Source organism: Pagrus pagrus (assembly GCF_965226575.1).
Source record: "Pagrus pagrus genome assembly, chromosome: 23".
Classification (NCBI taxonomy): domain Eukaryota; kingdom Metazoa; phylum Chordata; class Actinopteri; order Spariformes; family Sparidae; genus Pagrus; species Pagrus pagrus.
In genome coordinates this window covers 8,864,443-8,888,824 of record NC_140205.1, presented here as the reverse complement: position 1 = coordinate 8,888,824, position 24,382 = coordinate 8,864,443, and the positions used below count along the sequence as shown (strand labels likewise).

Below are 24,382 nucleotides of genomic sequence, written 5' to 3'. Positions count from 1 at the left end.
AACATTTCCTTCTGTCAGCTGTGACCCTTTCCTCAAGTTCGCATTGCGCTGCCTTCAAGGACCGTCAGAAATATAAAACCTATCGTAATAAAAGCAAACAAACAATTGTATTGTGTTTCCAGCATTTTATGCAGCCTTAAAACCTTCTCACAAATTGAATATATTTACAATTAAAGTAGCCAATTAGTAAAAAACTATTTTAATTTGACACTTTATTTTATTTAATATTTTAATTATATTTGTATGTATCAACAATATATCTTAACGGATTGAACGAACAGGTGTTATGCCTTGTGGATCTTTTGCTTATCAGTTCATCTGGTTGCCTTTATGCTATTCATTAAGCATAATGGTTCTTTTTGTATGATTTTATTTATTTTATTTATCTTTATGTTTAAAGACTCTTTCCACCTTCCTACAATTGTGTTTTGAGTGTGATTTATTTGCCAAAAAGGAGACAAAACACACAGTAAACAAAGTTAAAGATGAATTAGACTGATTTTTCTCTTCTTTTTTTTGAGATAATATCATTATCGTGAATTCCTATGGCCTTGATAATCAATCGCCTGGTTTGGCCCAGTCCTTATTTTAAAACAAAGCACTTCCTGTCTTTGAATGAGACAAATGTATACATTGTTCTTGACAAATACATTTAAGAGCAAAAGTATATACCATATACCACTGGCACACAGAAAAAACAGTCTGCTTGGTAATCTTTGGTTCCTTTCTATTATTTCTAAGCATTTGAGTGTAAAGGTCCCATGATGTGTATCAACCTAAAAAAAACGAGCTGCACTCAAAGGCAGCATCCTCTCCAACCTGCTGTCGGACACCCTGAGAGCAACAAGCTTGACTGGACGAAACGCTCCCTGCTGCAGTGCTGTACACGCTGATTTTGACGGGAATTGCATCAGAAGGAGGTTGTTTATCCACACTTAACGTCAGTCTGGTGAGTATGTTCTCGGTTATGGGACGAACATGTTAGTTTGTCGATGTAACGACCAGGTAATGTGGTTAAACTTTGCCCTGCGCATCAACGACGCAGGTGTTTTTTTTCAGGATGCTCGAGCCTACACCCCATCCTGAAAAACGGAGGCAAGAAAGTTTTCCTTTAGCCGTAAAGGACGTGTATTTGCTAGATTTATGGCCCGCTTGTGACGCTAAAATGACACCTGCAGTGGTCATAGTCCGAAATCTCCGAGGTAGGGCATGTTATCCTGAGCAGAGACCATTTTAGCAGGACACCGACGCTGCCAGTCAACGCATCTTGGACGGCCAACGGTCGAGTTTGAAGCCACCGCTAGCTTAACTTAACTAGCAGCTGAAACTCAGTGACCAGAGGTGACTGTTTAAAGATGCACTATGTAGATTTGGGGCGTACATTTTTAATCAGAAGAGAAAGATTTTCATTTAACAATTTCCTTTTCTTTTTTCTGCCTTAAAAAACTAAATCTCTTAGTTTTCATAACTGAATAAACTGAATAAACTTAATTAAACAAACTGACCTTAAAGGACAACAACAACAATTTCACGCTGATTTACTTTGTTTACATGTGGCGGACCCTGCCACCTTTCCAGCATAGCGAATGAAGAAAGACAAGTAGTGTTTTGATCACGTTTGAATTGCATCATGGGCGACATGATGTTTGTCAGTTTAAAAGATAAAGTCGCAGTTTGTCATAAAACTAATAAAATATAAGTCTGTGAAAATACATTATTATAAAGACCAAACAGCCAACGTGACATCGTCTCGTCCAAAGGTCACCAAAACCCATAACTTAAAACTTGTAGAGCAGCTCACAGAATGGACGAACTACCCTTTCACATCACTGCAGATGTCAATATGGCCAGTTTAATTGTGATTTTCATCATTTTTAGGACATTTACTGTGCTGAGATTGCGCCCATATTGGTGTTGACATATGTTGAGTGAAGCGATGATGTTTTCCTGAAATTAATGACAAGCGGTGACTTTCTTGACTTGGAAACTCATCTTTTAAATTGACAAACATCATATGTGTAATTCATGGCACAATTCAAGCGGGATAAAAGAAACTAAAAAGATTGGTTTTCTGAAATAAGGTCTCACGAGGGAAACCGGAAGGGGCCTGACTTCAGCTCTCTATATTGTCTGTATAGTCACCTCAAGTATGTATCAGTGTGAAGTCCTGTGTAACATTTTTCATGCATTATTTTTTTTCCAGTGTGTTTATTTAGTTTGTTTAGGCATAAAATTCAGCCTATTAAGCTTTTTCTCTTCTGGTTAAAATTTCTACATTGTGCACCTTTTAAGTGAAATGCTATAGAAATAAGGCAGTGTCGAGTTGATATTACAGTATCTTTACATTTTCTATATTGAAATATCAGCCGATAAACACGTTTTTTGCAATGATCCCTCAAATGGGATTATCAAACACTTGTGATGAATATGTTATGGTGGAAGGTTATTTTACACTTTAACAATTAACTTTATCATCCAAAATAACTGGGAATTTATTAATTATAAATTAAACCAAGTATCGGAGCATGACGAGAAACATCTACGCTAATACAGATATATCTTTCACAGGCAGATGTGGATTCAAATAATATAGTACAAATTAATTTCATTGTTATTCTTTTTGAACAGGTAAAATCAATTGGCCAATAATTGCATTATTAGACAGCTTCTCATACCTTGTATTTTCTCTTTACAAAGACCAGATACTGCAGGTAATAGTGCAGGATCTTCGAATTGACTTGACATGGCTTAACTGAGGGCTGGACTCGACATGGACCAAATAACTTGAGTCACATGTCTGGACAAAGGCCAATATTGGTCGATAATATCAGCCAACTGATATACTGGTCGGGCTGTAATAGCATTGACATTTACATTTAAAAAATCCATAGCAATGCCTTTCCCGAAATACACTAAACAAGATGAAGAAGAGTAAGAATCGTTATTTATTGCATAAAATCATACTCAGTACAACGTAGTGAAGCTTGTTCACGAGTTAAGTTAACAGACGGCGTTATACATTATATTTTCCAACACTTTCATACTTGTAAATGTGTCCCAAAATTTCATTCACTAGCCTTATAGAAATACTGTGGTCTACAAAAACACCATATCCCCTCCACGTGGGTGCTTTCATTGTTGTGTGACGTCAGACAACTGCTCCCTTCGGAAAGTTTGGGTAGATGAATCTGCAACCGGAACAACTTTTTCTTGAAGAAATAATCCATGTAGAAATGGTTCACGCTGAGGCAATGGGAAAACTTTTGGAAAGAGATGACGCAGATTTTTATGTGAACACACTACTGTAGATGCAACTCTATTCACTTCCATTGTACCAGGGTGAAGGCTGATACAGTATCTCAAACCCTGGGCAAACAAAACCAAAATTGTCTGCGTGGCTCGGTGCTACAAGAGTGGAAAACATTTTCTTTAGTAATGTGGGTGAACTAACCCTTCTTCACAAGGTACAAAGGTTACGTACAATACTGGAGGTTAGGCCTGGTTAAGTATTCTGAATAATCCAACACTTTCCTCCCTGACAAACACGACCACTGTTATATACTGTTATGCAACATATGTAGGTGTATGACTCCCTGGTCAACAAACACAAACCCCACGCTATTTCCCTTGGTGCTATCCACTGACTGAAGGACAATATGGATCAATTTTATGGTCTAAGTGCTTCCCACCCCATGGCCTTTTATTTACAGCACTGAAGCTGTGCTCAACTCAATTGATGATTCAGAGGTTTATGGTCTGTTCTGTGCTATGAATAATTTAAAGATGTGGTTTGTGGATATAACAAGAGGATGTTCAAACTGTGAACATGTATAATAAGTAGGAAGATTATCTTACCTTTTATAATAAAATTGTAGTGGAAGGAGTTTCAGATAGAAAAAAGTAAAAATGAAAAGTTTGGGGTTTTTTGACAGAAATGTGACTTTTGCTTGTTAGTACGATTCAAGTTTTCTCAGTCGTACTCAAAGGGCCCTTGAGATTGTTCCTGTTTGATCAGCTGTGAGAACAAGACTTGTTATTTTATTTGTAGCTTACTTGACTTGGTGACGCAGGCAAAGTGTACATGCTGAAAAGGGGACTTGACATTGCTGCTGAGATGTTGCTTTTGTTGTGACGTTTGATAGGCAGCTGTATCCCTTTGGCGAACACAATCACTGTGATTACTCTCACTCGCTGTGGCACACATTTCAAGCAGAGCTGTCTCATGACAATAAGCTGAGCCTTGACATGTGTAGGTTTGTTTTGCCTGACTAATTTGGACCCGCTTCAGTTACCTGTCAGTGTCAGTATGTGAGTTAGCGGCATTATCCTTTCATTTTCCTTTCCCTCTGATTATAGAATACGGCTTCTGGGTTGTAGAAGCAAAACCGAGACAGTATTTTTCTTCTCTGTGATTTAGTTCAAATTTAAGTTTCGATGTTGTGAAAACTTTTTGAGTCCGAAAAGTATTGCTGGGTCAATGACATGATGCAATTTTTTTGGTGTTCTTATGGTTCAGTTGAATTTAGAAAGGTTAAAATTTGAAAATAAACGTACAAATTACTTGCATACATTCTCTTTTTGAAGACCACATCTAAAATTTCTGGATTTAATCAGTTCTCAGAGAATATTCAGGGGATAATGGCAAAAATGTCAATGAGGTGTAACCCTTAAAACTTCGTACTAAATAGTTTAAAAAAAGGTGAAATTCTCAATAAAACACCCTATCAACTAGTTTGGCATAATCTTACATTTGTGTTGTTTAATAATGAATAAAATAAATGGAACACCATTGTTCTGAATATTATAATTAAGTGGGGGAATTGTGTCTGTCAAGTCAACTTCCTAAGACTATGTGACAGGAAATTATATCACAGAGAAGGACCCCTGATTAGCCTAACTGCTGCATGACGAGGTTAGTAACTCTCTTTGAAATCTTGATAATTTGACATTTTTAGGGTATGGTCAGGTGTGCTTAGGGTTACATGTCAAATGGTATGACCCCAGGAAAACATTTATCATTCATAATTGTAAAAATAAGTATTTATTTTAAAAAATGTGTTTGAAATCTTCACACCAAGGCCATGTGCTTACATAGGTGTCCATCAAACTGCCTGTTAAATATGAATTTAAATTGAAATGTCAAATGGTGTAACCAGTTACACCATCTGACTTTTATTACATTACTTTTGGTTAGAGGCCGATTTAGTCAAATATCAGTAGTTTATGATGCTGATTAAAGATGTAATATGAACTAACTTACTATGTGGAACTAATTTCAAGTGTTAAGTGTTATATTTCTTATGAAGAAGTGGTGATTTATCCACAACTGTATTATCAGAGCTCTGGGAGGTTAGGATAAAATCATTATTTTGCATGGCTTTGATATTTTTTTAATGTTTAGCTTTAATATATAGTTGTATTCCATTCACTTACAAATGTAAGCAATATATAGTGCAATATATGTAATTTCATAATGTAGCAGAATGAAGTGGATGAACAGTGACAATGTTGAACATGAACAGCAGCTTTAAAAAGACTTGTCCAACTACATTGCCTTAAAACAGAAAAATACGACTTCTGCCCTTAGACCAGGAGAGATTCACCTGCCCTCAGACAAAATTGTGGGAAACGATGGTCTCTACCCTGGGACCAGATGAGACTAAAAAGCCATGAGGAAAATCCTACAAAACAACTTCTGCCCGGGGCCAGAGGAGACAGTTGACTCTCTTTTGTCCGACTACGTTGCCTTAAAACAGAAAAATATGACTTCTGCCCTGAGACCAGGAGAGATTCACCTGCCCTCAGACAACTTCTGCCCTGAGACAGGAGGAGACAGTTGACTCCCTTTTGTCCAACTACGTTGCCCTGAGAACAGAAAAATACGACTTCTGCCCTGAGACCAGGAGAGATTCACCTGCCCTCAGACAACTTCTGCCCTGAGACCAGGGAGACAGTTGACTCCCTTTTGTCCAACTATATTGCCTTAAAACAGAAAAATACGACTTCTGCCCTGAGACCAGGAGAGATTCACCTGCCCTCAGACAAAATTGTGGGAAACAATGGTCTCTGCCCTGGGACCAGATGAGACTAAAAAGCCATGAGGCAGAAATCCTACAAAACAACTTCTGCCCTGAGACCAGAGGAGACAGTTGACTCCCTTTTGTCTAACTACGATGCCTTAAAAAAGGAAAATACGACTTCTGCCCTGAGACCAGGAGAGATTCACCTGCCCTCAGACAACTTCTGCCCTGAGACCAGGGAGACAGTTGACTCCCTTTTGTCCAACTACGTTGCCTTAAAACAGGAAAATACGACTTCTGCCCTGAGACCAGGAGAGATTCACCTGCCCTCAGACAACTTCTGCCCTGAGACCAGGGAGACAGTTGACTCCCTTTTGTCCAACTGCGTTGCCTTAAAACAGAAAAATACAACTTCTGCCCTGAGACCAGGAGAGATTCACCTGCCCTCAGACAAAATTGTGGGAAACAATGGTCTCTGCCCTGGGACCAGATGAGACTAAAAAGCCATGAGGAAAATCCTACAAAACAACTTCTGCCGTGAGACCAGAGGAGACAGTTGACTCTCTTTTGTCCGACTACGTTGCCTTAAAACAGAAAAATATGACTTCTGCCCTGAGACCAGGAGAGATTCACCTGCCCTCAGACAACTTCTGCCCTGAGACCAGAGGAGACAGTTGACTCCCTTTTGTCCAACTACGTTGCCCTGAGAACAGAAAAATATGACTTCTGCCCTGAGACCAGGAGAGATTCACCTGCCCTCAGACAACTTCTGCCCTGAGACCAGGGAGACAGTTGACTCCCTTTTGTCCAACTATGGTGCCTTAAAACAGAAAAATACGACTTCCGCCCTGAGACCAGGAGAGATTCACCTGCCCTCAGACAAAATTGTGGGAAACAATGGTCTCTGCCCTGGGACCAGATGAGACTAAAAAGCCATGAGGAAAATCCTACAAAACAACTTCTGCCGTGAGACCAGAGGAGACAGTTGACTCTCTTTTGTCCGACTACGTTGCCTTAAAACAGAAAAATATGACTTCTGCCCTGAGACCAGGAGAGATTCACCTGCCCTCAGACAACTTCTGCCCTGAGACCAGAGGAGACAGTTGACTCCCTTTTGTCCAACTACGTTGCCCTGAGAACAGAAAAATATGACTTCTGCCCTGAGACCAGGAGAGATTCACCTGCCCTCAGACAACTTCTGCCCTGAGACCAGGGAGACAGTTGACTCCCTTTTGTCCAACTATGGTGCCTTAAAACAGAAAAATACGACTTCCGCCCTGAGACCAGGAGAGATTCACCTGCCCTCAGACAAAATTGTGGGAAACAATGGTCTCTGCCCTGGGACCAGATGAGACTAAAAAGCCATGAGGCAGAAATCCTACAAAACAACTTCTGCCCTGAGACCAGAGGAGACAGTTGACTCCCTTTTGTCCAACTACGATGCCTTAAAAAAGGAAAATACGACTTCTGCCCTGAGACCAGGAGAGATTCACCTGCCCTCAGACAACTTCTGCCCTGAGACCAGGGAGACAGTTGACTCCCTTTTGTCCAACTACGTTGCCTTAAAACAGGAAAATACGACTTCTGCCCTGAGACCAGGAGAGATTCACCTGCCCTCAGACAACTTCTGCCCTGAGACCAGGGAGACAGTTGACTCCCTTTTGTCCAACTGCGTTGCCTTAAAACAGAAAAATGCAACTTCTGCCCTGAGACCAGGAGAGATTCACCTGCCCTCAGACAAAATTGTGGGAAACAATGGTCTCTGCCCTGGGACCAGATGAGACTAAAAAGCCATGAGGAAAATCCTACAAAACAACTTCTGCCCTGAGACCAGAGGAGACAGTTGACTCTCTTTTGTCCGACTACGTTGCCTTAAAACAGAAAAATATGACTTCTGCCCTGAGACCAGGAGAGATTCACCTGCCCTCAGACAACTTCTGCCCTGAGACCAGAGGAGACAGTTGACTCCCTTTTGTCCAACTATGGTGCCTTAAAACAGAAAAATACGACTTCTGCCCTGAGACCAGGAGAGATTCACCTGCCCTCAGACAAAATTGTGGGAAACAATGGTCTCTGCCCTGGGACCAGATGAGACTAAAAAGCCATGAGGCAGAAATCCTACAAAACAACTTCTGCCCTGAGACCAGAGGAGACAGTTGACTCCCTTTTGTCCAACTACGATGCCTTAAAAAAGGAAAATACGACTTCTGCCCTGAGACCAGGAGAGATTCACCTGCCCTCAGACAACTTCTGCCTTGAGACCAGGGAGACAGTTGACTCCCTTTTGTCCAACTACATTGCCTTAAAACAGAAAAACACGACTTCTGCCCTGAGACCAGGGAGACAGTTGACTCCCTTTTGTCCAACTACGTTGCCTTAAAACAGGAAAATACGACTTCTGCCCTGAGACCAGGAGAGAGTCACCTGCCCTCAGACAACTTCTGCCCTGAGACCAGGGAGACAGTTGACTCCCTTTTGTCCAACTGCGTTGCCTTAAAACAGAAAAATACAACTTCTGCCCTGAGACCAGGAGAGATTCACCTGCCCTCAGACAAAATTGTGGGAAACAATGGTCTCTGCCCTGGGACCAGATGAGACTAAAAAGCCATGAGGAAAATCCTACAAAACAACTTCTGCCCTGAGACCAGAGGAGACAGTTGACTCTCTTTTGTCCGACTACGTTGCCTTAAGACAGAAAAATACGACTTCTGCCCTGAGACCAGGGAGACAGTTGACTCCCTTTTGTCCAACTACGTTGCCTTAAAACAGGAAAATACGGCTTCTGCCCTGAGACCAGGAGAGATTCACCTGCCCTCAGACAACTTCTGCTCTGAGACCAGGGAGACAGTTGACTCCCTTTTGTCCAACTATGTTGCCTTAAAACAGAAAAATACGACTTCTGCCCTGAGACCAGGAGAGATTCACCTGCCCTCAGACAAAATTGTGGGAAACAATGGTCTCTGCCCTGGGACCAGATGAGACTAAAAAGCCATGAGGCAGAAATCCTACAAAACAACTTCTGCCCTGAGACCAGAGGAGACAGTTGACTCCCTTTTGTCCAACTACGTTGCCTTAAAACAGAAAAATACGACTTCTGTCCTGAGACCAGGAGAGATTCACCTGCCCTCAGACAACTTCTGCCCTGAGACCAGGGAGACAGTTGACTCCCTTTTGTCCAACTACGTTGCCTTAAAACAGGAAAATACGACTTCTGCCCTGAGACCAGGAGAGATTCACCTGCCCTCAGACAACTTCTGCCCTGAGACCAGGGAGACAGTTGACTCCCTTTTGTCCAACTGCGTTGCCTTAAAACAGAAAAATACAACTTCTGCCCTGAGACCAGGAGAGATTCACCTGCCCTCAGACAAAATTGTGGGAAACAATGGTCTCTGCCCTGGGACCAGATGAGACTAAAAAGCCATGAGGAAAATCCTACAAAACAACTTCTGCCCTGAGACCAGAGGAGACAGTTGACTCTCTTTTGTCCGACTACGTTGCCTTAAAACAGAAAAATATGACTTCTGCCCTGAGACCAGGAGAGATTCACCTGCCCTCAGACAACTTCTGCCCTGAGACCAGAGGAGACAGTTGACTCCCTTTTGTCCAACTACGTTGCCCTGAGAACAGAAAAATACGACTTCTGCCCTGAGACCAGGAGAGATTCACCTGCCCTCAGACAACTTCTGCCCTGAGACCAGGGAGACAGTTGACTCCCTTTTGTCCAACTATGGTGCCTTAAAACAGAAAAATACGACTTCTGCCCTGAGACCAGGAGAGATTCACCTGCCCTCAGACAAAATTGTGGGAAACAATGGTCTCTGCCCTGGGACCAGATGAGACTAAAAAGCCATGAGGCAGAAATCCTACCAAACAACTTCTGCCCTGAGACCAGAGGAGACAGTTGACTCCCTTTTGTCCAACTACGATGCCTTAAAAAAGGAAAATACGACTTCTGCCCTGAGACCAGGAGAGATTCACCTGCCCTCAGACAACTTCTGCCCTGAGACCAGGGAGACAGTTGACTCCCTTTTGTCCAACTACGTTGCCTTAAAACAGAAAAATACGACTTCTGCCCTGAGACCAGGGAGACAGTTGACTCCCTTTTGTCCAACTATGTTGCCTTAAAACAGAAAAATACGACTTCTGCCCTGAGACCAGGAGAGATTCACCTGCCCTCAGACAAAATTGTGGGAAACAATGGTCTCTGCCCTGGGACCAGATGAGACTAAAAAGCCATGAGGCAGAAATCCTACAAAACAACTTCTGCCCTGAGACCAGAGGAGACAGTTGACTCCCTTTTGTCCAACTACGATGCCTTAAAAAAGGAAAATACGACTTCTGCCCTGAGACCAGGAGAGATTCACCTGCCCTCAGACAACTTCTGCCCTGAGACCAGGGAGACAGTTGACTCCCTTTTGTCCAACTACGTTGCCTTAAAACAGAAAAATACGGCTTCTGCCCTGAGACCAGGGAGACAGTTGACTCCCTTTTGTCCAACTATGTTGCCTTAAAACAGAAAAATACGACTTCTGCCCTGAGACCAGGAGAGAGTCACCTGCCCTCAGACAAAATTGTGGGAAACAATGGTCTCTGCCCTGGGACCAGATGAGACTAAAAAGCCATGAGGCAGAAATCCTACAAAACAACTTCTGCCCTGAGACCAGAGGAGACAGTTGACTCCCTTTTGTCCAACTACGATGCCTTAAAAAAGGAAAATACGACTTCTGCCCTGAGACCAGGAGAGATTCACCTGCCCTCAGACAACTTCTGCCCTGAGACCAGGGAGACAGTTGACTCCCTTTTGTCCAACTACGCTGCCTTAAAACAGGAAAATACGACTTCTGCCCTGAGACCAGGAGAGATTCACCTGCCCTCAGACAACTTCTGCCCTGAGACCAGGGAGACAGTTGACTCCCTTTTGTCCAACTATGTTGCCTTAAAACAGAAAAATACGACTTCTGCCCTGAGACCAGGAGAGATTCACCTGCCCTCAGACAAAATTGTGGGAAACAATGGTCTCTGCCCTGGGACCAGATGAGACTAAAAAGCCATGAGGAAAATCCTACAAAACAACTTCTGCCCTGAGACCAGAGGAGACAGTTGACTCTCTTTTGTCCGACTACGTTGCCTTAAAACAGAAAAATATGACTTCTGCCCTGAGACCAGGAGAGATTCACCTGCCCTCAGACAACTTCTGCCCTGAGACCAGAGGAGACAGTTGACTCCCTTTTGTCCAACTACGTTGCCCTGAGAACAGAAAAATACGACTTCTGCCCTGAGACCAGGAGAGATTCACCTGCCCTCAGACAACTTCTGCCCTGAGACCAGGGAGACAGTTGACTCCCTTTTGTCCAACTATGGTGCCTTAAAACAGAAAAATACGACTTCTGCCCTGAGACCAGGAGAGATTCACCTGCCCTCAGACAAAATTGTGGGAAACAATGGTCTCTGCCCTGGGACCAGATGAGACTAAAAAGCCATGAGGCAGAAATCCTACCAAACAACTTCTGCCCTGAGACCAGAGGAGACAGTTGACTCCCTTTTGTCCAACTACGATGCCTTAAAAAAGGAAAATACGACTTCTGCCCTGAGACCAGGAGAGATTCACCTGCCCTCAGACAACTTCTGCCCTGAGACCAGGGAGACAGTTGACTCCCTTTTGTCCAACTACGTTGCCTTAAAACAGAAAAATACGACTTCTGCCCTGAGACCAGGGAGACAGTTGACTCCCTTTTGTCCAATTATGTTGCCTTAAAACAGAAAAATACGACTTCTGCCCTGAGACCAGGAGAGATTCACCTGCCCTCAGACAAAATTGTGGGAAACAATGGTCTCTGCCCTGGGACCAGATGAGACTAAAAAGCCATGAGGCAGAAATCCTACAAAACAACTTCTGCCCTGAGACCAGAGGAGACAGTTGACTCCCTTTTGTCCAACTACGATGCCTTAAAAAAGGAAAATACGACTTCTGCCCTGAGACCAGGAGAGATTCACCTGCCCTCAGACAACTTCTGCCCTGAGACCAGGGAGACAGTTGACTCCCTTTTGTCCAACTACGTTGCCTTAAAACAGAAAAATACGACTTCTGCCCTGAGACCAGGGAGACAGTTGACTCCCTTTTGTCCAACTATGTTGCCTTAAAACAGAAAAATACGACTTCTGCCCTGAGACCAGGAGAGAGTCACCTGCCCTCAGACAAAATTGTGGGAAACAATGGTCTCTGCCCTGGGACCAGATGAGACTAAAAAGCCATGAGGCAGAAATCCTACAAAACAACTTCTGCCCTGAGACCAGAGGAGACAGTTGACTCCCTTTTGTCCAACTACGATGCCTTAAAAAAGGAAAATACGACTTCTGCCCTGAGACCAGGAGAGATTCACCTGCCCTCAGACAACTTCTGCCCTGAGACCAGGGAGACAGTTGACTCCCTTTTGTCCAACTACGCTGCCTTAAAACAGGAAAATACGACTTCTGCCCTGAGACCAGGAGAGATTCACCTGCCCTCAGACAACTTCTGCCCTGAGACCAGGGAGACAGTTGACTCCCTTTTGTCCAACTGCGTTGCCTTAAAACAGAAAAATACAACTTCTGCCCTGAGACCAGGAGAGATTCACCTGCCCTCAGACAAAATTGTGGGAAACAATGGTCTCTGCCCTGGGACCAGATGAGACTAAAAAGCCATGAGGAAAATCCTACAAAACAACTTCTGCCCTGAGACCAGAGGAGACAGTTGACTCTCTTTTGTCCGACTACGTTTCCTTAAGACAGAAAAATACGACTTCTGCCCTGAGACCAGGGAGACAGTTGCCTCCCTTTTGTCCAACTACGTTGCCTTAAAACAGGAAAATACGACTTCTGCCCTGAGACCAGGAGAGATTCACCTGCCCTCAGACAACTTCTGCCCTGAGACCAGGGAGACAGTTGACTCCCTTTTGTCCAACTGCGTTGCCTTAAAACAGAAAAATACAACTTCTGCCCTGATACCAGGAGAGATTCACCTGCCCTCAGACAAAATTGTGGGAAACAATGGTCTCTGCCCTGGGACCAGATGAGACTAAAAAGCCATGAGAAAAATCCTACAAAACAACTTCTGCCCTGAGACCAGAGGAGACAGTTGACTCTCTTTTGTCCGACTACGTTGCCTTAAAACAGAAAAATATGACTTCTGCCCTGAGACCAGGAGAGATTCACCTGCCCTCAGACAACTTCTGCCCTGAGACCAGAGGAGACAGTTGACTCCCTTTTGTCCAACTACGTTGCCCTGAGAACAGAAAAATACGACTTCTGCCCTGAGACCAGGAGAGATTCACCTGCCCTCAGACAAAATTGTGGGAAACAATGGTCTCTGCCCTGGGACCAGATGAGACTAAAAAGCCATGAGGAAAATCCTACAAAACAACTTCTGCCCTGAGACCAGAGGAGACAGTTGACTCTCTTTTGTCCGACTACGTTGCCTTAAAACAGAAAAATACGACTTCTGCCCTGAGACCAGGAGAGATTCACCTGCCCTCAGACAACTTCTGCCCTGAGACCAGGGAGACAGTTGACTCCCTTTTGTCCAACTACGTTGCCTTAAAACAGAAAAATACGACTTCTGCCCTGAGACCAGGGAGACAGTTGACTCCCTTTTGTCCAACTATGTTGCCTTAAAACAGAAAAATACGACTTCTGCCCTGAGACCAGGAGAGAGTCACCTGCCCTCAGACAAAATTGTGGGAAACAATGGTCTCTGCCCTGGGACCAGATGAGACTAAAAAGCCATGAGGCAGAAATCCTACAAAACAACTTCTGCCCTGAGACCAGAGGAGACAGTTGACTCCCTTTTGTCCAACTACGATGCCTTAAAAAAGGAAAATACGACTTCTGCCCTGAGACCAGGAGAGATTCACCTGCCCTCAGACAACTTCTGCCCTGAGACCAGGGAGACAGTTGACTCCCTTTTGTCCAACTACGCTGCCTTAAAACAGGAAAATACGACTTCTGCCCTGAGACCAGGAGAGATTCACCTGCCCTCAGACAACTTCTGCCCTGAGACCAGGGAGACAGTTGACTCCCTTTTGTCCAACTGCGTTGCCTTAAAACAGAAAAATACAACTTCTGCCCTGAGACCAGGAGAGATTCACCTGCCCTCAGACAAAATTGTGGGAAACAATGGTCTCTGCCCTGGGACCAGATGAGACTAAAAAGCCATGAGGAAAATCCTACAAAACAACTTCTGCCCTGAGACCAGAGGAGACAGTTGACTCTCTTTTGTCCGACTACGTTTCCTTAAGACAGAAAAATACGACTTCTGCCCTGAGACCAGGGAGACAGTTGCCTCCCTTTTGTCCAACTACGTTGCCTTAAAACAGGAAAATACGACTTCTGCCCTGAGACCAGGAGAGATTCACCTGCCCTCAGACAACTTCTGCCCTGAGACCAGGGAGACAGTTGACTCCCTTTTGTCCAACTGCGTTGCCTTAAAACAGAAAAATACAACTTCTGCCCTGATACCAGGAGAGATTCACCTGCCCTCAGACAAAATTGTGGGAAACAATGGTCTCTGCCCTGGGACCAGATGAGACTAAAAAGCCATGAGAAAAATCCTACAAAACAACTTCTGCCCTGAGACCAGAGGAGACAGTTGACTCTCTTTTGTCCGACTACGTTGCCTTAAAACAGAAAAATATGACTTCTGCCCTGAGACCAGGAGAGATTCACCTGCCCTCAGACAACTTCTGCCCTGAGACCAGAGGAGACAGTTGACTCCCTTTTGTCCAACTACGTTGCCCTGAGAACAGAAAAATACGACTTCTGCCCTGAGACCAGGAGAGATTCACCTGCCCTCAGACAACTTCTGCCCTGAGACCAGGGAGACAGTTGACTCCCTTTTGTCCAACTACGTTGCCTTAAAACAGAAAAATACGACTTCTGCCCTGAGACCAGGGAGACAGTTGACTCCCTTTTGTCCAACTATGTTGCCTTAAAACAGAAAAATACGACTTCTGCCCTGAGACCAGGAGAGATTCACCTGCCCTCAGACAAAATTGTGGGAAACAATGGTCTCTGCCCTGGGACCAGATGAGACTAAAAAGCCATGAGGCAGAAATCCTACAAAACAACTTCTGCCCTGAGACCAGAGGAGACAGTTGACTCCCTTTTGTCCAACTACGATGCCTTAAAAAAGGAAAATACGACTTCTGCCCTGAGACCAGGAGAGATTCACCTGCCCTCAGACAACTTCTGCCCTGAGACCAGGGAGACAGTTGACTCCCTTTTGTCCAACTACGTTGCCTTAAAACAGAAAAATACGGCTTCTGCCCTGAGACCAGGGAGACAGTTGACTCCCTTTTGTCCAACTATGTTGCCTTAAAACAGAAAAATACGACTTCTGCCCTGAGACCAGGAGAGAGTCACCTGCCCTCAGACAAAATTGTGGGAAACAATGGTCTCTGCCCTGGGACCAGATGAGACTAAAAAGCCATGAGGCAGAAATCCTACAAAACAACTTCTGCCCTGAGACCAGAGGAGACAGTTGACTCCCTTTTGTCCAACTACGATGCCTTAAAAAAGGAAAATACGACTTCTGCCCTGAGACCAGGAGAGATTCACCTGCCCTCAGACAACTTCTGCCCTGAGACCAGGGAGACAGTTGACTCCCTTTTGTCCAACTACGCTGCCTTAAAACAGGAAAATACGACTTCTGCCCTGAGACCAGGAGAGATTCACCTGCCCTCAGACAACTTCTGCCCTGAGACCAGGGAGACAGTTGACTCCCTTTTGTCCAACTGCGTTGCCTTAAAACAGAAAAATACAACTTCTGCCCTGAGACCAGGAGAGATTCACCTGCCCTCAGACAAAATTGTGGGAAACAATGGTCTCTGCCCTGGGACCAGATGAGACTAAAAAGCCATGAGGAAAATCCTACAAAACAACTTCTGCCCTGAGACCAGAGGAGACAGTTGACTCTCTTTTGTCCGACTACGTTTCCTTAAGACAGAAAAATACGACTTCTGCCCTGAGACCAGGGAGACAGTTGACTCCCTTTTGTCCAACTACGTTGCCTTAAAACAGGAAAATACGACTTCTGCCCTGAGACCAGGAGAGATTCACCTGCCCTCAGACAACTTCTGCTCTGAGACCAGGGAGACAGTTGACTCCCTTTTGTCCAACTATGTTGCCTTAAAACAGAAAAATACGACTTCTGCCCTGAGACCAGGAGAGATTCACCTGCCCTCAGACAAAATTGTGGGAAACAATGGTCTCTGCCCTGGGACCAGATGAGACTAAAAAGCCATGAGGCAGAAATCCTACAAAACAACTTCTGCCCTGAGACCAGAGGAGACAGTTGACTCCCTTTTGTCCAACTACGTTGCCTTAAAACAGGAAAATACGACTTCTGCCCTGAGACCAGGAGAGATTCACCTGCCCTCAGACAACTTCTGCCCTGAGACCAGGGAGACAGTTGACTCCCTTTTGTCCAACTACGTTGCCTTAAAACAGGAAAATACGACTTCTGCCCTGAGACCAGGAGAGATTCACCTGCCCTCAGACAACTTCTGCCCTGAGACCAGGGAGACAGTTGACTCCCTTTTGTCCAACTGCGTTGCCTTAAAACAGAAAAATACAACTTCTGCCCTGAGACCAGGAGAGATTCACCTGCCCTCAGACAAAATTGTGGGAAACAATGGTCTCTGCCCTGGGACCAGATGAGACTAAAAAGCCATGAGGAAAATCCTACAAAACAACTTCTGCCCTGAGACCAGAGGAGACAGTTGACTCTCTTTTGTCCGACTACGTTGCCTTAAAACAGAAAAATATGACATCTGCCCTGAGACCAGGAGAGATTCACCTGCCCTCAGACAACTTCTGCCCTGAGACCAGAGGAAACAGTTGACTCCCTTTTGTCCAACTACGTTGCCCTGAGAACAGAAAAATACGACTTCTGCCCTGAGACCAGGAGAGATTCACCTGCCCTCAGACAACTTCTGCCCTGAGACCAGGGAGACAGTTGACTCCCTTTTGTCCAACTACGTTGCCTTAAAACAGAAAAATACGACTTCTGCCCTGAGACCAGGGAGACAGTTGACTCCCTTTTGTCCAACTATGTTGCCTTAAAACAGAAAAATACGACTTCTGCCCTGAGACCAGGAGAGATTCACCTGCCCTCAGACAAAATTGTGGGAAACAATGGTCTCTGCCCTGGGACCAGATGAGACTAAAAAGCCATGAGGCAGAAATCCTACAAAACAACTTCTGCCCTGAGACCAGAGGAGACAGTTGACTCCCTTTTGTCCAACTACGATGCCTTAAAAAAGGAAAATACGACTTCTGCCCTGAGACCAGGAGAGATTCACCTGCCCTCAGACAACTTCTGCCCTGAGACCAGGGAGACAGTTGACTCCCTTTTGTCCAACTACGTTGCCTTAAAACAGAAAAATACGACTTCTGCCCTGAGACCAGGGAGACAGTTGACTCCCTTTTGTCCAACTATGTTGCCTTAAAACAGAAAAATACGACTTCTGCCCTGAGACCAGGAGAGAGTCACCTGCCCTCAGACAAAATTGTGGGAAACAATGGTCTCTGCCCTGGGACCAGATGAGACTAAAAAGCCATGAGGCAGAAATCCTACAAAACAACTTCTGCCCTGAGACCAGAGGAGACAGTTGACTCCCTTTTGTCCAACTACGATGCCTTAAAAAAGGAAAATACGACTTCTGCCCTGAGACCAGGAGAGATTCACCTGCCCTCAGACAACTTCTGCCCTGAGACCAGGGAGACAGTTGACTCCCTTTTGTCCAACTACGTTGCCTTAAAACAGAAAAATACGACTTCTGCCCTGAGACCAGGGAGACAGTTGACTCCCTTTTGTCCAACTATGTTGCCTTAAAACAGAAAAATACGACTTCTGCCCTGAGACCAGGAGAGAGTCACCTGCCCTCAGACAAAATTGTGGGAAACAATGGTCTCTGCCCTGGGACCAGATGAGACTAAAAAGCCATGAGGCAGAAATCCTACAAAACAACTTCTGCCCTGAGACCAGAGGAGACAGTTGACTCCCTTTTGTCCAACTACGATGCCTTAAAAAAGGAAAATACGACTTCTGCCCTGAGACCAGGAGAGATTCACCTGCCCTCAGACAACTTCTGCCCTGAGACCAGGGAGACAGTTGACTCCCTTTTGTCCAACTACGCTGCCTTAAAACAGGAAAATACGACTTCTGCCCTGAGACCAGGAGAGATTCACCTGCCCTCAGACAACTTCTGCCCTGAGACCAGGGAGACAGTTGACTCCCTTTTGTCCAACTGCGTTGCCTTAAAACAGAAAAATACAACTTCTGCCCTGAGACCAGGAGAGATTCACCTGCCCTCAGACAAAATTGTGGGAAACAATGGTCTCTGCCCTGGGACCAGATGAGACTAAAAAGCCATGAGGAAAATCCTACAAAACAACTTCTGCCCTGAGACCAGAGGAGACAGTTGACTCTCTTTTGTCCGACTACGTTTCCTTAAGACAGAAAAATACGACTTCTGCCCTGAGACCAGGGAGACAGTTGACTCCCTTTTGTCCAACTACGTTGCCTTAAAACAGGAAAATACGACTTCTGCCCTGAGACCAGGAGAGATTCACCTGCCCTCAGACAACTTCTGCTCTGAGACCAGGGAGACAGTTGACTCCCTTTTGTCCAACTATGTTGCCTTAAAACAGAAAAATACGACTTCTGCCCTGAGACCAGGAGAGATTCACCTGCCCTCAGACAAAATTGTGGGAAACAATGGTCTCTGCCCTGGGACCAGATGAGACTAAAAAGCCATGAGGCAGAAATCCTACAAAACAACTTCTGCCCTGAGACCAGAGGAGACAGTTGACTCCCTTTTGTCCAACTACGTTGCCTTAAAACAGGAAAATACGACTTCTGCCCTGAGACCAGGAGAGATTCACCTGCCCTCAGACAACTTCTGCCCTGAGACCAGGGAGACAGTTGACTCCCTTTTGTCCAACTACGTTGCCTTAAAACAGGAAAATACGACTTCTGCCCTGAGACCAGGAGAGATTCACCTGCCCTCAGACAACTTCTGCCCTGAGACCAGGGAGACAGTTGACTCCCTTTTGTCCAACTGCGTTGCCTTAAAACAGAAAAATACAACTTCTGCCCTGAGACCAGGAGAGATTCACCTGCCCTCAGACAAAATTGTGGGAAACAATGGTCTCTGCCCTGGGACCAGATGAGACTAAAAAGCCATGAGGAAAATCCTACAAAACAACTTCTGCCCTGAGACCAGAGGAGACAGTTGACTCTCTTTTGTCCGACTACGTTGCCTTAAAACAGAAAAATATGACTTCTGCCCTGCGACCAGGAGAGATTCACCTGCCCTCAGACAACTTCTGCCCTGAGACCAGAGGAGACAGTTGACTCCCTTTTGTCCAACTACGTTGCCCTGAGAACAGAAAAATACGACTTCTGCCCTGAGACCAGGAGAGATTCACCTGCCCTCAGACAACTTCTGCCCTGAGACCAGGGAGACAGTTGACTCCCTTTTGTCCAACTACGTTGCCTTAAAACAGAAAAATACGACTTCTGCCCTGAGACCAGGGAGACAGTTGACTCCCTTTTGTCCAACTATGTTGCCTTAAAACAGAAAAATACGACTTCTGCCCTGAGACCAGGAGAGATTCACCTGCCCTCAGACAAAATTGTGGGAAACAATGGTCTCTGCCCTGGGACCAGATGAGACTAAAAAGCCATGAGGCAGAAATCCTACAAAACAACTTCTGCCCTGAGACCAGAGGAGACAGTTGACTCCCTTTTGTCCAACTACGATGCCTTAAAAAAGGAAAATACGACTTCTGCCCTGAGACCAGGAGAGATTCACCTGCCCTCAGACAACTTCTGCCCTGAGACCAGGGAGACAGTTGACTCCCTTTTGTCCAACTACGTTGCCTTAAAACAGAAAAATACGACTTCTGCCCTGAGACCATGGACAGTTGACTCCCTTTTGTCCAACTATGTTGCCTTAAAACAGAAAAATACGACTTCTGCCCTGAGACCAGGAGAGAGTCACCTGCCCTCAGACAAAATTGTGGGAAACAATGGTCTCTGCCCTGGGACCAGATGAGACTAAAAAGCCATGAGGCAGAAATCCTACAAAACAACTTCTGCCCTGAGACCAGAGGAGACAGTTGACTCCCTTTTGTCCAACTACGATGCCTTAAAAAAGGAAAATACGACTTCTGCCCTGAGACCAGGAGAGATTCACCTGCCCTCAGACAACTTCTGCCCTGAGACCAGGGAGACAGTTGACTCCCTTTTGTCCAACTACGCTGCCTTAAAACAGGAAAATACGACTTCTGCCCTGAGACCAGGAGAGATTCACCTGCCCTCAGACAACTTCTGCCCTGAGACCAGGGAGACAGTTGACTCCCTTTTGTCCAACTGCCTTGCCTTAAAACAGAAAAATACAACTTCTGCCCTGAGACCAGGAGAGATTCACCTGCCCTCAGACAAAATTGTGGGAAACAATGGTCTCTGCCCTAGGACCAGATGAGACTAAAAAGCCATGAGGAAAATCCTACAAAACAACTTCTGCCCTGAGACCAGAGGAGACAGTTGACTCTCTTTTGTCCGACTACGTTTCCTTAAGACAGAAAAATACGACTTCTGCCCTGAGACCAGGGAGACAGTTGACTCCCTTTTGTCCAACTACGTTGCCTTAAAACAGGAAAATACGACTTCTGCCCTGAGACCAGGAGAGATTCACCTGCCCTCAGACAACTTCTGCTCTGAGACCAGGGAGACAGTTGACTCCCTTTTGTCCAACTATGTTGCCTTAAAACAGAAAAATACGACTTCTGCCCTGAGACCAGGAGAGATTCACCTGCCCTCAGACAAAATTGTGGGAAACAATGGTCTCTGCCCTGGGACCAGATGAGACTAAAAAGCCATGAGGCAGAAATCCTACAAAACAACTTCTGCCCTGAGACCAGAGGAGACAGTTGACTCCCTTTTGTCCAACTACGTTGCCTTAAAACAGGAAAATACGACTTCTGCCCTGAGACCAGGAGAGATTCACCTGCCCTCAGACAACTTCTGCCCTGAGACCAGGGAGACAGTTGACTCCCTTTTGTCCAACTACGTTGCCTTAAAACAGGAAAATACGACTTCTGCCCTGAGACCAGGAGAGATTCACCTGCCCTCAGACAACTTCTGCCCTGAGACCAGGGAGACAGTTGACTCCCTTTTGTCCAACTGCATTGCCTTAAAACAGAAAAATACAACTTCTGCCCTGAGACCAGGAGAGATTCACCTGCCCTCAGACAAAATTGTGGGAAACAATGGTCTCTGCCTTGGGACCAGATGAGACTAAAAAGCCATGAGGAAAATCCTACAAAACAACTTCTGCCCTGAGACCAGAGGAGACAGTTGACTCTCTTTTGTCCGACTACGTTGCCTTAAAACAGAAAAATATGACTTCTGCCCTGAGACCAGGAGAGATTCACCTGCCCTCAGACAACTTCTGCCCTGAGACCAGAGGAGACAGTTGACTCCCTTTTGTCCAACTACGTTGCCCTGAGAACAGAAAAATACGACTTCTGCCCTGAGACCAGGAGAGATTCACCTGCCCTCAGACAACTTCTGCCCTGAGACCAGGGAGACAGTTGACTCCCTTTTGTCCAACTACGTTGCCTTAAAACAGAAAAATACGACTTCTGCCCTGAGACCAGGGAGACAGTTGACTCCCTTTTGTCCAACTATGTTGCCTTAAAACAGAAAAATACGACTTCTGCCCTGAGACCAGGAGAGATTCACCTGCCCTCAGACAAAATTGTGGGAAACAATGGTCTCTGCCCTGGGACCAGATGAGACTAAAAAGCCATGAGGCAGAAATCCTACAAAACAACTTCTGCCCTGAGACCAGAGGAGACAGTTGACTCCCTTTTGTCCAACTACGATGCCTTAAAAAAGGAAAATACGACTTCTGCCCTGAGACCAGGAGAGATTCACCTGCCCTCAGACAACTTCTGCCCTGAGACCAGGGAGACAGTTGACTCCCTTTTGTCCAACTACGTTGCCTTAAAACAGAAAAATACGACTTCTGCCCTGAGACCAGGGAGACAGTTGACTCCCTTTTGTCCAACTATGTTGCCTTAAAACAGAAAAATACGACTTCTGCCCTGAGACCAGGAGAGAGTCACCTGCCCTCAGACAAAATTGTGGGAAACAATGGTCTCTGCCCTGGGACCAGATGAGACTAAAAAGCCATGAGGCAGAAATCCTACAAAACAACTTCTGCCCTGAGACCAGAGGAGACAGTTGACTCCCTTTTGTCCAACTACGATGCCTTAAAAAAGGAAAATACGACTTCTGCCCTGAGACCAGGAGAGATTCACCTGCCCTCAGACAACTTCTGCCCTGAGACCAGGGAGACAGTTGACTCCCTTTTGTCCAACTACGTTGCCTTAAAACAGAAAAATACGACTTCTGCCCTGAGACCAGGGAGACAGTTGACTCCCTTTTGTCCAACTATGTTGCCTTAAAACAGAAAAATACGACTTCTGCCCTGAGACCAGGAGAGATTCACCTGCCCTCAGACAAAATTGTGGGAAACAATGGTCTCTGCCCTGGGACCAGATGAGACTAAAAAGCCATGAGGCAGAAATCCTACAAAACAACTTCTGCCCTGAGACCAGAGGAGACAGTTGACTCCCTTTTGTCCAACTACGATGCCTTAAAAAAGGAAAATACGACTTCTGCCCTGAGACCAGGAGAGATTCACCTGCCCTCAGACAACTTCTGCCCTGAGACCAGGGAGACAGTTGACTCCCTTTTGTCCAACTACGTTGCCTTAAAACAGAAAAATACGACTTCTGCCCTGAGACCAGGGAGACAGTTGACTCCCTTTTGTCCAACTATGTTGCCTTAAAACAGAAAAATACGACTTCTGCCCTGAGACCAGGAGAGAGTCACCTGCCCTCAGACAAAATTGTGGGAAACAATGGTCTCTGCCCTGGGACCAGATGAGACTAAAAAGCCATGAGGCAGAAATCCTACAAAACAACTTCTGCCCTGAGACCAGAGGAGACAGTTGACTCCCTTTTGTCCAACTACGATGCCTTAAAAAAGGAAAATACGACTTCTGCCCTGAGACCAGGAGAGATTCACCTGCCCTCAGACAACTTCTGCCCTGAGACCAGGGAGACAGTTGACTCCATTTTGTCCAACTACGCTGCCTTAAAACAGGAAAATACGACTTCTGCCCTGAGACCAGGAGAGATTCACCTGCCCTCAGACAACTTCTGCCCTGAGACCAGGGAGACAGTTGACTCCCTTTTGTCCAACTGCGTTGCCTTAAAACAGAAAAATACAACTTCTGCCCTGAGACCAGGAGAGATTCACCTGCCCTCAGACAAAATTGTGGGAAACAATGGTCTCTGCCCTGGGACCAGATGAGACTAAAAAGCCATGAGGAAAATCCTACAAAACAACTTCTGCCCTGAGACCAGAGGAGACAGTTGACTCTCTTTTGTCCGACTACGTTTCCTTAAGACAGAAAAATACGACTTCTGCCCTGAGACCAGGGAGACAGTTGACTCCCTTTTGTCCAACTACGTTGCCTTAAAACAGGAAAATACGACTTCTGCCCTGAGACCAGGAGAGATTCACCTGCCCTCAGACAAAATTGTGGGAAACAATGGTCTCTGCCCTGGGACCAGATGAGACTAAAAAGCCATGAGGCAGAAATCCTACAAAACAACTTCTGCCCTGAGAGCAGAGGAGACAGTTGACTCTCTTTTGTCCGACTACGTTGCCTTAAAACAGAAAAATATGACTTCTGCCCTGAGACCAGGAGAGATTCACCTGCCCTCAGACAATTTCTGCCCTGAGACCAGAGGAGACAGTTGACTCCCTTTTGTCCAACTACGTTGCCCTGAGAACAGAAAAATACGACTTCTGCCCTGAGACCAGGAGAGATTCACCTGCCCTCAGACAACTTCTGCCCTGAGACCAGGGAGACAGTTGACTCCCTTTTGTCCAACTACGTTGCCTTAAAACAGAAAAATACGACTTCTGCCCTGAGACCGGGAGAGATTCACCTGCCCTCAGACAAAATTGTGGGAAACAATGGTCTCTGCCCTGGGACCAGATGAGACTAAAAAGCCATGAGGCAGAAATCCTACCAAACAACTTCTGCCCTGAGACCAGAGGAGACAGTTGACTCCCTTCTGTCCAACTACGATGCCTTAAAAAAGGAAAATACGACTTCTGCCCTGAGACCAGGAGAGATTCACCTGCCCTCAGACAACTTCTGCCCTGAGACCAGGGAGACAGTTGACTCCCTTTTGTCCAACTACGTTGCCTTAAAACAGAAAAATACGACTTCTGC

The 24,382-nt window shown here is 45.4% G+C and overlaps 1 protein-coding gene across 2 annotated transcripts in view; it reads left to right on the top strand.

Moving 5' to 3' along the window:
• The first annotated feature begins 813 nt into the window (after window positions 1-813).
• Window positions 814-24,382, top strand: part of tspan11 (tetraspanin 11) — a 41,397-nt gene continuing 17,828 nt past the window's right edge. For both annotated transcript variants that reach the window (XM_084345753.1, XM_084345752.1), the window contains exon 1: window positions 814-949. The gene's annotated coding sequence lies outside the window, so the exon portion shown is untranslated. The remainder of the gene's footprint in view (window positions 950-24,382) is intronic.